Consider the following 14,431-nt stretch of genomic DNA (forward strand, 5'->3'; position numbering starts at 1 on the left):
TCCCAGGTTTGAAATTGTCAAGAATAAGAAACTATTGAATAGTGCTCATCTGGAGAAGTCGTGCTAGGAGCACGGCATTCCTGTAGACATATTCTAGGGAATGTAGAGGTCCAGGAAACTGCAAGCCCCGTCCGGGCTACTTCGTCCGGTTACAGTACGGGAAAAAAGTTGTATAGGTATATTCCTAGGAAGGTATACCTAAAAAGAAACCTTGGTGCGGCGCTGTTCCCTATTCGTGAAAATCCTTTGAGTGGTACCCAGTAATGAATATCCAAAAGTAACATTGAGGTTGTGCAAATAAAGGGTTTTAATTGTGATCATAAAAGCAACGCGTTTCGGAGCCGTACCGGCTCCTTCATCAGGCATATGTGATGAGGCGCTTTTATGGATATTGTTCACATGTGCATAATCAGGGCTATCAAACCAGTTTTTCCCAATGATTAACAATAGTGACTTCCCATGTCCCCAACTTTTCAGGCTTCTCTTGATGGATGCAAAGTGGTCTCACAAGAATTATGGATTTTATGCAAAGATTTTGGGATCAGATCCCATGAGTATTTTAAAACGGGTTCATAAAATTCCTAATGCTGAAGCATAGATATTATCAAAGGCTATTAATGTAATTAAAAGGTCTCACACTTGAGGAGGTAGAAATACACTACTGCTCATTAATTTTAATCCACCCCAAATTCATTGATTTCTCTGTAAAGGATGAATGTGAATCTTGAGTTATTCACAGAGATTTGTCTATTTACTATTTTAACCCGTCAGTGACCGCCAATACGCCTTTTCACGACGGCCAATAACGGGCTTTATTCTGATGCATACGCCTTTTCACGGCGCGGCATCAGAATATAGCAGTGCCGCCAGGAGCAGTAAAAGCTCCCTGCTTCCAGCTGACGCAGGTATCTGAGGGCTTAGAGCAGCGCTGCTCGAGCGGGCAGATCGAAATCCACCCATTTAACCCCTTAGATGCGGCGCTCAATAGTGAGTGCCGCATCTTAGTGGTTTTGGAGGGAGGGGGCTCCCTCTCTCATCCCAACGGCACCTTTGTGATGCGATCGATCGCAGGGTGGCGATGACTTCTATGGCAGCCTGGGGTCTAACGAAGGCCCCCAGGTCTGCCTGTAGTTAACGCCTCTTAGGCCAGATGCATGGAATAACAGATGCCTGTCAGTTTTACATAGACAGGCAGTAATACACTTGTGAAGGATGGTCTATTTGCTTATATTCTCTGTATTAAATTCCATTTTGAATTATCAAGCAGGATGCCGAATTACAAAGATATTTATTCTCCATTATTATAATGACATTTCCTCTACATAGTTCTGCTCAAGTCTCAAAGAAATGTGTTCATCGTGTGGCCTTCATGCATCCATGGCTAGAGGGTTGGCTGAACGCCCAGACATAAAATGCAACTATTTGTCGTTATCGCAACAAACTTCCTCATGGGAAAGAACATCTAACACCACCCTATTGTACGCTTGTTTCCAGGTGTTACCTGATGTCAGCATTTTAATGAAGAATTATAATTATGTATTTGAAATATTACCCTGGCCTTACCCCGAAAACAAGAGTGTATGTGTCCCATACACGACAGATTAAAATCAGCTGGGCAAATCAGTGCTGCTCTGATGTAAACTTAAAAGAAAAGCGATTCTATCACGACTGTCAAATGCTGCTGTAGCGTCCATGGCCGTGGGCCGTCGGGTCTACTCCCCTCCTGACGCCCGCAGCCATGGATCTGTGAGCGCTGGTCCCCATCTCCTTCCCAGGAGACGCCAGCGCTCACTTCCGTTCCGGTCCGCTGTGTCCGTAGGGTGCGCACGCGCTCGTGCCCGCTCTTACAGGGCCAGCGCACGCACATGCAGAAAACCATCATCATCAACACACACAATTTCCTGGACTGTAAGAAGGCCCCAGCCCCTCTGTTCCTTGCCTGAGCGTTGTTAGTATATCCCAAGTCTGTCTTGCAAATGGTCCCTTAGTGTTTCCCGTTCCAGTTGTTACCCATGCCCTGTTACCTGTTGCTGTATCCCGTGCTGTGTTCTTGTTCCTGTGCCTACTAGTTGGAGTCGTGTCTACTGCACCTACTGTTGTTTGCCATGTCCTGTGTCATCCGCCATGTCCTGTGTCATCTGCCACGTCCAGAGGGATTCGCCACGTCTGGCGCAACCTGCGGCACCTGCTGTCATTCGCCACGTCTGGCTTTATCTGCTGCACCCATCTCCATCCATGCCAGAGCTGCGGCCCCTGTCTGGACTATCCAGGTACCCTTTTGCGGGACTTTGTATTGCTGGGGTTCCCTGTTGTTTGGCCAGCTGCCTCCCTGCTACGGAGGTGCGGCCTAGTGGGTCCACATACCAACAAACCTTGACGGCTGCCTTATAGCCAGCGGCTTAAAGGGATGTGTTACAGCCTGAAAATCATTGCTTAAGCCCATTAACCCCTTCCTTCACCTGGACGTAACTGCACGTCCTGGTGCAGGGGTTGAAGTATGAAGTAGGCTCATGTGCGGAGACCGCTAAATACGCTGCGGGTGTCACAGCTGACACCTCGCATTAACGGCCAGGAACAGAGATCGCTCTGTTCAGGAGCTGACTGGCAAATTTTAGGCTTGGGAGCAAATACACAGTACTGGCCCATGAGTAGCGGCCCATCCTTAACCTGTTTACCCCCGCCTGCTGTATAAAGGTGGCAGAGGTAACTGGTCTTTAAATTCAGCCGTCGTTAAAAGAGTTTTTTCATATTTGGGATTGCACACGCATGTGCAATCTCTGATACGGTTCTAGAATAACGGTACAAAGTGAATGGGAGAAGGTTGCAATACCTGTGAATCACTGCTAAATTTGTGTCGACGATTCACAGTGAGTAAGTAGAAATGAAGGGGAAGCAGAAGGGGGTCTCACCTTTGATCGCGTCACAGGAAATCCCTGGGATGTGATGAATGGCTATAAATGGTATGGGCAGACAGCCCAGGGTCCATTGAAGGACTACAGGGATGTCCGACCATATTCCCTGTTGTTAGGGCATACTTAGGTATGCCCTAACAACTGCCTGTGAACAATCAGTACACAGGCTAATGTACTGGCAAATAGGTATATGTACATGAAAGTTCAAAAATAAAAATAAAAATGAAAAATCCCTGCGTTGGATTTAAAAAAAAAGAGTAAAATAAATTTAAAAAAAAGAAATACACAGAAATACAATTTTTTTTTTACAATAAATAAACTTTTCAAAATATAAGTCCCAAAACATGAAATAATATAAGCATACTTGGCATCGCCACGTCCGTAACAACGTGTGCAATAAAGGTATAATAATATTTATGATAATCGGTGTATGGTGTAAAAAAAAAATAAAGAAACCTGCAGCGGAACCTCTTTTTGTTTCTACGTTTTTGCCAATATTAAAATTTCTAGAAATTAAATGATAATGGAAATGTATCAAAAAATGGTACCTACATAAAGTACAACTTGTCACGCAAAAAACAAAGTCCCACACAGCTAAGTCGGACAAAAAATGAAAAAGTTATGAGCGCCGGGATGCAAAGAGGGAAATATAAAAAAAATAGTTCGGTCCTCAAGGCCAAAATTGACCCTGTCCTTAAGGAGTTAAAGCTGTGTGTCCAGCCTATCTACGGCAACATAGGTTTTATGGAATACGGTGTCTTATGGGCCCTACTCGCATTAGGGCTTGAATTTACATATTATCTCTGCAATAGCTATGTTACTAACTATGGACAAACTGCATCTAGAGCTATTTCAAACTCCCTATGGATGCGCCCAACATCAATGCATTTCCAAAATCAAGAGTTTGAAGACCAATCTTTTTCATTAAGTCAAAGTCTAATAATATTTGAATCTTAAAAGCAACAAGTGTATAATTAAAGTAATAATAAATTCTGGCAAATTTAACATCAGATTTATATGATTTCTGACAACTCAGAAAAAGTATTGGGAAAGTTACACAGAGGGATGATCAAGAAGAAACAAACAATATTACTGAATAAGTGTTAATAAGAAATATTTAACAAACAAAATGAACTGCATTTCAGGGTTCACAAAAATAAAGTTAAAAAGGTAAAAAAAAACAAAAAACGATTCGACTGACGATTCCTCCATCTGCGGTTCTTGTTGTATTCAAATTTAGTTAACTAAGTCTGTACTCATAAAATAAAATGGGGAAGCACAAGTTCATAAAGTGCATATAAATGAGTACATGTTCTGTGCTATTTGAGCCCCATTTATAAGAAACTGTAGGAACCCTTTAATAACAGTGCATCCAAAGAAATCTGCAGCACCATGAGGGTATGTTCACACGCTGAGCCAAAAACGTCTGAAAATACGGAGCTGTTTTCAAGGGAAAACAGCACCTGATTTTCAGACGTTTTTTGAGCAACTCACGTTTTTCGCTGCGTTTTTTACGTCCGTTTTTGGAGCTGTTTTCATTGGAGTCTATGAGAAAACAGCTCCAAAAACGTCCAAAGAAGTGTCCTGCACTTCTTTTGACGAGGCTGTATTTTTACGCGTCATCGTTTGACAGCTGTCAAACGACGACGCGTAATTGACAGGTCGTCGGCACAGTACGTCGGCAAACCCATTCAAATGAATGGGCAGATGTTTGCCGACGTATTGTAGCCCTATTTTCAGACGTAAAACGAGGCATAATACGCCTCGTTTACGCCTGAAAATAGGTCGTGTGAACCCAGCCTTAATGTCGCAGCATTGGGATTCTGAATGGTTATTTATTTAAATCTATATTTTAGGCATATTAATAATTTCTCATACTTACTCCTGACAGTGAACAATCATTTCTAAATATATTTAAATTTGGTTAAACCATATTAATATCCACCGTTTAATATCAAATAGAATGTTTGAAGAAGGGTGAATCATTTATCTATATTACGTTCCGAGTTGATGAATTCTCTGGTATGACCAGCCACATGTATAGAGATTATTTTTTGGGAATATACAAATAAATCATACACAGCTGCACGCCTGATGACTACTGGATTCCCGGTCTTTACCGTATACGACAAGGACATTTAGATCCGATCATCTTGAATTGTGGTTGTGCCTTTTTGCACAGAAAAGCTGTTATCTTCTGATGTCGGCCAATAATACATGTGCTGATTTACTATCTTATAAAGTACCTCTGCTTATTGTATTCCTACTTTCTCCACTGCTCGATAAAGGGGCATACATATGGAGATATCTGGAATGATTGGAATGGTTTTCTCCATGGAAATTTGTTCTGATCATTGCAAATATTGTTTATGTCCCCTAAATATAACAACAATTATCTGATACAAAACAATTTAATGTATGGAAGTAAAAAATAGAATATTGTGCATTTCATGACCGGGTCTTTTTTTTCATCGATGTAGCAGTAAGTGGAATTGCAATCATAGTCCTATCAATGATATTAGGCTGTATAAGCAAATCTTGCGTCATTCATGAGACTCTCTTATCACAGTTTCTCAGCTATCTGAGGCAGGAAGAAATGTTTGCTCAGTGTGTCTGAGGCTCACTGATACAGACAGACACTGTGTGGATATAGGAAAGTCAAAGGTCTCATTCAGACGAGCGTGTATCTCGTCCGTGTGACAGGCGTCACACGGACTCATGTATTTCAATGGGGCCGTTCACACGACCGTTGTATCAACGGAGCGTGTGAAGGGTCCATGAAAAAATAGGACATGTCCTATTTTCCTGCGTGTCACGCATCCCTCCATAGACTCCCATGTCCCGCACGGGTGCAACTTGGATGTGAAAAACTGCAATGTCCGAGGTTAGCTACACTCGTATGAATGTAGTCTAAGGGCCCAGTCACACGAACGTGAATCTCGTCCATTTACTGTGCATGGAAATCACGCACAGCACACGGACCCATTGATTTCAATAGGGCAGTGCACACGTGCAGGAGTTTTCACGCAGCGAGAGTCCGCTGCGTGAAACTCACTGCGTGTCCTATATTGGTGCGTTTTCACCCACCTACGCACCCTTTGAAGTCAATGGGTGAGCGAAAACCACGCACACACAGCGTGAAAAACACATGCCACTCGCAAAGCACAGATGCAATGACGCAACGCACATGGACCAGATTTACGCGCGTTTTGTATCCGCGTAAATCTGTCACTCTGGTGTGAATGTAGCCAAAGAGACAGTTTGGTATCAGCTTGAAGATCACATTTTCCAACAGTGAGCCAAGTCAATGTCCTACTCATATAGAGAGGCCTAGAAGACTCTTGTATGGTTATCGAAATTCTGCTTCTCGTACATAGCACATATCTAATATAGGAAATGACTTCAATACATTCCTGCACTTTTCGCACATTTGATTTGTATCAATACTAGGAGACAAGTAGTTTGCACAGGGTCCATTGACCGTCTCTTGTTTTGCGGTGTGACCTGTGCATGGTAATCCTTCCATTTCTTCGTAAATGAAGAGCAAACTACACGCTTCCAGTAATTGATAAGCCATGCTCTGCAAGCACAGCTATTGACACTCCACCGCAGATATATAATAATACCATCTCAGCATTGCAGACAACCTGCTCTAACTCTTTTTCATGCCATGATGAATAATTGTGGATACATCCAGATTAGGTTATACCTTGAAAACCATTTTTCAAGGCTACCCTAATGGTGACCTATCATGATATTGAATTCTGGTAAAGTGCCATATTGCACTATTAGACAAGAGCATTACGTGATAATAAATCTTCATGTTGTATAGCTTGAGCAAAGGACATTACACTATGTGAGTTTGTTAATACAAAAGAAACCAGGTTATACAAGAGTTGCCAGTTCTCCAACAGGAGGTCAGGTAAGGGGTTAATCTGTGCGCCCTGCAGGATTCAAAGCAGGAAAGTAGAAGTATCTGATAATCCTGAGTAAATATCAGACAGGCGGGAGCTCTGGACATACAAATGTCAGCGTTTTATTCTTGCTCTCATCCCCTCCCTGCTGCTTATTATCTCTTGCAATGCTCTCGCTACGTTATGTTCTCCCTTTTCATGTATTTATTCTTTATTGCTACAGTTTTTCGCAGTTGACTGCCGCCTTATCCCGGCCTCCTGTAGGTGTCGGGTAACTTGTGCTCTCTCTAAATTTTAGACACAGTAATCATGTTAAATATATTATATTCGGAGTGTTCAGTCTTGGACACAGTTGGTGGTTATTTTTCCAAAACATATAAAAGATGATATATAAAAAAAATATATTTTTTTTAAATTTAGAAATGTTAGAATATATCATTGGCCCCACTATTGGCTTTCTGACCCACAAAAGGTTTTCTGATACTCTTCATAGGGAACGACATATTTCCATTCCCATTGCTGGGGATGTAGACCTGCTAACGCTATGTTTATGTGTGCCTAGCCTTGGTTTCATTGAAATGAATGAGTTTCCTTGCCCAGGTAGGGTGTCTGGCCCATGCAATAGGCACCAGTGGGGATTCCAGCTTCCAGTTAGGCCACCCTCCACACCACTATTATTGGCATGTCAGAAAATATGAAGGAAAATTAGATATATTTAATAAATTACATTAGTTAGGCCATACCATACATATGTAAGGCAACAGGGGTGCACGTCTCCCCAAGGTTGAGGAAAAGAAACTGAAGTGGTGACCACTACCTGTCAGGTTACAGCTACAGATGTGGCAGTACAATATTACCAGTAGGCATCAGGCTGGTGCTATTGAGGCTGGCACATGTATTTCAGTTTATGTTATCACCTATATGGCTACTGGACACCCTCAGGTCAAATGTGTGCCCTTTGTGTGCCCTGTCAGTATTCACTGTCGCTATATTTAAACAAAACATCCTAACTGGTGAGTAACATCCCAATGTAACCCTTAGGGTATGTGCACACGACCTCTCTTCAGACATAATGGATGCGTTTTACGTCTCGAATTACGCCTGAAAAGACGGCTTCAACGGCTTCAATACGTCGGCAAACATCTGCCCATTGCTTGCAATGGGTCTTACGATGTTCTTTGCTTACGAACTGTCATTTTATGCGTCGCTGTCAAAAGATGGCGCGTAAAATTACGGCCGCGTCAAAGAAGTGCAGGACACTTCTTGGGACGTAATTGGAGCCATTTTTCATTGACTCCAATGAAAACCAGCTCCAATTACGTCCGTAAAAGACGCCGCGAAAAATGCGTGGACTTGTAAAAACGTCTGAAATTCTGGAGCTGTTTTCTCCTAAAAACTGCTCCATAATTTCAGACGTAATTGGCGTTGTTGTGTTCACATACCCTAAGGGTATGTTCACACGCTAGACTAAAAACGTCTGAAAATACGGAGCTGTTTTCAAGAGAAAACAGCTCCAGAATTTCAGACGTTTTTACAAGTGAACACGTTTTTCGCGGCATCTTTTACGGACGTAATTGGAGCTGGTTTTCATTGGTTTTTACTGTGAGCAGCCTGAACATGCTACCATGACCTGCAGTGTCTCTGGACATCGAGCACATCTTGGACGTCATTGGTCGGCAATTGCAAAGGGAGCTGCCGGAAGCCAATCTTGATGATATGCGTGCCCAAGCGCATTCAGCGTGACATAACATTCCTCAGACAACCATTAATAACCTCATTGATAGCATGCCAAGGCGTCTAAGTGCTTGTATTTCTGCATGTGGCGCTCATACTCGATACTGAATAAACCAAGATGTTTGGAATATTTTGTTTCCATTCTTTTTATCATTTGCATATTAATAACATGTCTATTGATCCTAAGAAATCAGCATTACAACCAGGCTTGTATCACAAGGGGGAAGGAACAAAGCCCCAATGATGGGAGGTGCACGCAGCAAAATGTCCCAGATCCAAGGAGACAGCTTATATACCATGTAGATGAAAATAACTCAGAGATTACAAAAGTGTGTTGGTCTTTATTCACCAAGCATAAAAAGATTGCAAGTCCTATAGATAACAAGTTTTATAAATAGTATAGACTGATTATTGTAAAACAATACTAAATAATATTAATCTCAACAATATTAAATCAGTCTCGATGATGTGTATTAAAACTGGAGCAATAAGTTGAGCAATCATCATGCAAAAATCTGCCTCAAAATTCCTTCAGGAATCTATAGGAGGCAGAAAAAGTGTTTTTCGGGGCGTTTTTTGTCCTCGTGGTCTTTAATGGCCACATGTGAAAAACGTCGCAAAAGCTCTGGTAAAAAAATGCCTGCAAAATACTTTGTGTGAACGGGGCCTTAGGGTATGTCGGGGAGTTTACACCTCGAAAAACACCTGAGAAAACGAAAGCAGAACGCCTACAAACATCTGCCCATTGATTTTAGTGGGAAATATGGCGTTCTGTTCCGACGGGGTGTTTATTTACGCTTATTTTTGGAAAATGGGGCGTAAAAAGATGCCCGAGAAAAAGAAGTGCATGTCACTTCTTGAGCCGTTTTTGGAGTCGTTTTTCATTGACTCGATAGAAAAACAGCTCCAAAAAACGGCCGTCAAAAACGCCGTGAAAAACGCGAGTTGCTAAAAAAAAGACTGAAAATCAGCTCCGTATTTTCAGCCGTTTTTTATTTTGTATGTGCACATACCTTTACAGTGATGCATATGATGATTGCTCAACTTATTGCTCCAGTTTTAATAAATATCATCGAGACTGATATTATATTGTTGAGATTAATATTATTTAGTATTGTTTTAGAATAATCAGTCTATACTATTTATAAAATGTGTTATCTATAGGACTCTTGCAGCCAATGTCTTGTCGTTCAGATTTTTCAGGACAAGAAAGCAATATCTTGAATAAGTAGAATGCAAACAGCTTTAAAGAGGTTGGCTTACCCCAAGGGATAGGTAACATATTGCTGTAATACACCACCAATGTCCAATTGGTAGGGGTCCGACCGGTGTAACCCCTGCTGATCGCTAGAACAAACTTGCAGCTGCATTAGGAAAGAACCGTGCCACTTTGTCTGCTCTGCATGGACTTTTTCATGCTGCCATTTGGACAATCATTATAGTCCTGCGGCAATACCATGAAAGCCCAGCAGGGCTGACAGCAGACATTGGAGTCCAATTCCTTACTAGTGCCGCTGTGTCTTAATTTCAGTTATTGGTAGGGGTCACGGCAGTCTGACCCCCGCCAATTGGATATTGGTGGCGTATCCTGCCTGAATCATCCCTTTTAAGGAGAGCGCAACCCAAGGACTTACATTTGTTGGAGAGTTTCTTCTTTTTAATTTTAGAGGTGAAATGCTCTTTCAATATAGAACTGTATATCAATACTTATTAGCACCTTCTTTTGTTAAACAGACTATTTTCTTGTACTAACCCTTTAAGAGTTTCCCTTGGCTGTAGACCTAACCTTCAGCAGTACAGAGAATCTGTGTTTTGCAGCAGTTGTGCCCTGCCATTATGGGTTATTAAAAGTCTTTTTGTGAATGAAAAGAGTCATGCCGGCAAAAAGCCACCAAGGCAAAGCGTTGCTAATTACTGTGTTTGACAAACTAATTACTGAAAGAGACAGCCGAGAAAAGAGAGAGAGGAGGCACGGATGGGGAGCAGAGATTAGGCAAAGAGAAAGAACATGAGGCTGCAATAAGAAGAATGAAGAAGAGAAAATATTTGCTAAGGAGATGGTATAATAAAAAAAAGCGAGGCCTATAATGCCGAGATAAAAAACATAAAACTAACTGAATACAGGGAAAAGTCAGAACATGTCAGGACTTGTTTATCAATGAGTTGCACTCTATAAAATGGCGTAAGTGCTCTACAAGAATTTGCGAACGGTGGCACCATTTTCTAGGGCATCTACTTAAGAACTACAATTATTACTTTAGTTGTTAGAAAAGGGTGAAGTTGTCACATGTCAAGAAAAATATTTTTGTAAGTCATATGCCAGTAAGGTATGCCACAAGATACAACAAAAGTGACTAGACATACAAAAACTGATTCACTATGCGCCCAGCCTTCTCTATGGGCTATGAGACATTTTGAGGAATATGATGCATTGACTGAAGACACAAGAGACAGTGTTAAGCTATCCATAAATAAGATAAATATCGGCCAAAATTTAAGAATTTAACTAATTTGTCTGACTGTTGGCCATGAATACGATCTGTTAAAAATTTGATCTGCTGTGTGGGATTTCTTGGATAGTAATCTTATGTTTAAAATATGAACAGCCAACTGATAACTGATCAGACTTTATATTGGATCACACTTTTGACACTTCTCTTGTCCTCCTTCACACAAATAATTTTTCTGGCTTTAAAATGCTTCTAAAAACGCTAGCTTTAGGCCAGGATCACACACGCACAGTTTTGATGCAGATTTTGTGACAGTTTTTGTCTCAGCTTTTTTGTTTTTGCCAAAAACTGAAGTGGACGCAAAAGAAAGGAGATAAATTAGTCTTTCTTTATACCTTTCCTTCCTTTTGGATTCACTTCTGGCTATGACTCTAAAAACTGAACCAAAATCTGCATCAAAACTTTGTGTGTGATTCGGGCCTTATTAAAATTTAACATGCCTTTTTTATAGCATTTTTAAAGGTATTTTTCATTTGGTGTAATTTTTTACATGTTTTTTATGGTGTTTTTGAAGTCCTATAGAGAAGCCTATGGAAAAAAAGGCCACACCAAGAGCAAGTTGCGTTTGAAAAAAGCACCATTGACCACAAAATTGCCGCAAACCAATACGCAGTTGTATGTAGTGAATTTTATATTTTACTATAGACTTTAATGTAACAACTGGTCATACTAAAAAATGCATAAAAAACACTACAAAAAAGTTTCAAAAAATGCCACGAAAAATGCAAAAAAACACAGTAAAACACAGGGCAGCAGTTTTAATGTCTTTTGCAGCTTTAACAGTTTCATAACTTATATGAGTAAAATTGGCAATAGACATGAGATATTTGTTGGTAAAGCTACCCCATAAACATTAGATACAAACAGATTGGCAGAAATAGACTTTTTTTGATAGGTTCAGCAGATGTCGTGTTAAAATACTTCCCAAATGATCAATAGCGATGGCTGGTAGTAGATACCTAGCTGCAGAAAAGGTTGTTTTTTCTCTAACATGTATGGCCAGCTTATACCCAACCAATTTTGGTGGACTCTGTATTGCCACAGACAAGTCTCACCACCACTTACAAGTAGAAAGCTGCCCATAAACATTAGATAAAAGTTTGCCATAATGGGCATTTTTTACTTGACGCTTGCTCGATGTTTGGTTGGAAATGCTTTACGGATGATTATTTTCGATCCTCCACACCAAAGTATGTTCTCCAAAAATTTGGTTGACTGCTTTTTTTGTCTGTTCCTTGTTTGTACAGTACTTGTCTGCATGTGGTCTTGGTGACTGATTGTGAATGATAATATGTTATTTTCTTCACGTAGAATTTACATGGAAGATGGAGGGCAGAGTGTTATGGGCAGTACAGTAAAAAATAAGAGGGATGAAAACAAAAGGGCCAGTACGGTGGCTAACTGGTAAGCACTGTTACCTTGCAACGTTGGGTTCTGGATCCGAATCCCACCCGGGATAAAAATTGTATATAGTTTGTGTGTTCTCATATTTGCTTGGGGACTCTGGTTTCCTCCGACACTGCCAAAACATACTAATAGGTTAATTGGTTTCCTATGAAATTGTCCCTAGTATGTGTGTGTGAGATAGGGAAATTATATTGTGAGCCCCATTGGGGACATGGGACTGATGTAAATGGAAACAATTTGTACAGCGCGGAAGAATATGTCAGTGCTATAGAAGCAACATAAATGTTTATGTTGCAACCGCATGATCCTCAAACAAACAAAGGTAAAGGAAAATCACGACTGACTACACTTCATCGTCTTTTTAAAAAATTGGATATGCTCTTATAGGTCATATGGATAGGGAATATATTCTTGAGACAACCCATTTAAACCTGATAGCTGGTCACAGATCTCATGCCTATGGTAACTGGCAGATCCATCCTCTCTTCTTGTTTTCCCAAGACAACTGGCACCTGGGGTATCTCTCAGATCTTAATATCCTGCTCCCAGTATATAAAATTCTAATTTATATCACTTAAATATTCAAAGGATATCAGTATTGACAACACAGTGAGAGGGGGGGGGGCATATAAAGAGATGGGGAAACCATGTTAGTGCATTTGATATAGCAGCAGGGTTTTTTTCTATTACACACTATATACACAATGTGTAATATATCCAATGTTATGTCAATCTGGTGTTGATTGGTTTGAACATGTGCTTTGAAATGATGATATATTATATTTACGGGAAGGTGTCCGGGTCGTAGAAATGATCCGCAAAATATAGGACATGACCTATATTTTGATTTTACAGATTTTGCTCCCATACTTTATAATGGGAGCATGGCCCGCAAATGCTGGTGACTGTCCGCGGCCAGCTGTGCCTGTAATCACGGACTGTGATTATGGCTACGGCCACAAGCAGGGGGCCTAAGAAATTAGCCCTCTTCCCGCAAAAAGTTTTTGTTTTTTAACTTTCAATTTTTTTCTCTCAGCCTTCCAAGAGCCATAACTTTTTAGTTTGTCCACCAACATACCCGTATAAAGACTTTATTTCACAGGAATTATTTTTTTTTCTAATAGAAACATTTAATTTACCATATAATGTAGTAAAAAACGCTGAAAAAAAATTGTTTAATGGAATGGAAAAGAAAAAGCAGTTTTGTTTTTACCACCTTAACCGTGCAGAAAAAAAATGACCTGTTAACTTTATTCTGCATAGCCAATACGATTACGACGACACCAAATTTATATAGATTTTCATGTTTTACTAATTTTACAAAATAAAAACACTTTGTTAGGCCTTATTCAGACGAAGGTGTATTATGTCCGTGCGACGCGGGTGGAAATCACGCGCATCGCACGGACTTATGTAAGTCAATGGGGCTGTTCTGACAGGTCGTGATTTTCACACAGCGTATGTCCGCTGCGTAAAACTCACGACATGTCCTATACTTGCCCTTGTTTCGCGCAGCACGCTCCCATTGAAGTCAATGGGTGCGTGCAAATTCCGCTCGGCACACGGAAGCACTTCCGGGTGCCGCACGTGATTCGCGCTACAGTACTAAAAAAAAGAATGAACACAGAAAAGCACCTCCTGCTTTTATGTTTGTAAACAGAGTGTCATAATGATGCCGGCTGCGCAGCCACGCACTATATACAGATGCCACACGGAAATTTTGCACGCGCAAAACGCAGCGTTTTTTGCTCGCGCAAAACGGACACGTTTGTGTGAATAAGGCCTAAATGTTCTGCGTCTTTTTTTTTTTTCCGTTGATGTAGCAGCGTGAGGCCTTTTTTTGTGTGTGGCAAGCTGTAGTTTTTAGTAGTACTTACAACTTGGGGCACAAGCAACTTTTTGTTCACTTTCTATTCCATTTTTTTGAGTAGGCAAGGTCACCAAAAACAAAAAT

Source organism: Rhinoderma darwinii, chromosome 9 (assembly GCF_050947455.1).
Source record: "Rhinoderma darwinii isolate aRhiDar2 chromosome 9, aRhiDar2.hap1, whole genome shotgun sequence".
Classification (NCBI taxonomy): Eukaryota; Metazoa; Chordata; class Amphibia; order Anura; family Rhinodermatidae; genus Rhinoderma; species Rhinoderma darwinii.